The following is a 1,519-nucleotide window of genomic DNA, read 5'->3' as shown; positions in this document are numbered from 1 at the left end:
TCTTTCTCTCTGAAAGAGATTAAGCGTCGCTTTGCCAGCAGGTTTCCGGTCACGCTTCGCGAAAAAAACGATAAAGAGGGGAGATAAGAAGGTTGGCAACGATGATGGCTTCATCGGGAACGTATGACTCGTTCCGGTCCGACAGATAACGACGAATAAAACTTTTTTTTGCTCGACCTATATCTTCTTCTCATTAAATAATACTTGTTAAACTGTGTTGAAAGGGTATGTATTTCACAAAAAGTTAAGTTTTGTCATATATTAGAAATTTTATCGATAGGATTAGAAGAAAGAAAAAAATGCAATTCAATTTGTGTATGTTTTCTATATCGAACAAATCATTGCGTTAGCAAATTTTTGATTTCAAATAAAAATAAAATTAAAAATAATCACACATTTATTTTGATTATTCAAACATAATTGGTTTCAAACATAATTGGATTGAATTTTTGTATCTTATATCAAAATTTACGTGCTTCTTTCTTTTTTTTTATTTTTCTATTCGCAATTTCGTATATATGGTGTGTAAGTATTACTCAAATATTACAATATTCTAGAATAATTAATATTAATTTGAATTAATTTAATATGAATTTAATTGATTAATTTGAATCATCCTTAATTTAATCTACATTTTTATTACTTAAAAAAGGAAAGAAGTAAACATATAAGTATACTTAAATATTACATCGAACAATTATCATTAAATATTCTACAATTGTTAATATTAATTTTATCAAATTTATATATAAATAAAAAACACGAAAAGATTATTGTTAGATTTTGTATCTGATTACCAAAAAAGGAATAAAAGTAAATATATAAGTATTTTCAAATATTGCATCGAACAATTATCATTAAATATTTTACAATTTTTTATATTAATTTTTTTATAATTTATATTAATTTTTAATATTAATTTTATCAAATATATATATAAACAAAAAACACGTAAGATTATCGTCCAATTTTGTATCTTGTTACCAAGAAAGAAAAAGTATTAAACATATAAGTATACTTAAATATTGCATCGAAAATTATCATTAAATATTCTACAATTGTTGATATTAATTTTATCAAATATATATATAAACGAAAAACACGTAAGATTATTGTTAAATTTTGTATCAAAGATATTCAAAGATTATTTTCAATCGAAACTTCGGATATTTCTATATATTATCTGGTAGATACCAATATATGCATACATAACTATTATATTATACATACATAGATACATACACAGATAGATAGATACATCTAAAGAATAAAGTTGAACTGTTGGGGTAGGAGGAGTTTTAACGTCGTCGTCGTTGTCGTCGCTTCGTAGAATGGCGAACGAGAGACATTTGGGTGCAATTCGAGCTCCGCCTTTCCGGGTTTATGGCCACGATTTGGATTCCTGGCGCATCGGTCGCCATGTGAATGCCTCTTTGATTTAATAGAGAACATCAACGCGAACTCGAAAGGGCCAGAAAAAGGGACGAGGACAACGGTTACAAATAGAAAGAGAAAGAGA

This window comes from Polistes fuscatus, unplaced genomic scaffold, assembly GCF_010416935.1.
Source record: "Polistes fuscatus isolate 324 unplaced genomic scaffold, CU_Pfus_HIC Scaffold1, whole genome shotgun sequence".
Lineage (NCBI taxonomy): Eukaryota > Metazoa > Arthropoda > Insecta > Hymenoptera > Vespidae > Polistes > Polistes fuscatus.
The sequence above is the reverse complement of the archived record's forward strand: the minus strand, read 5'-3'. Positions refer to the sequence as shown.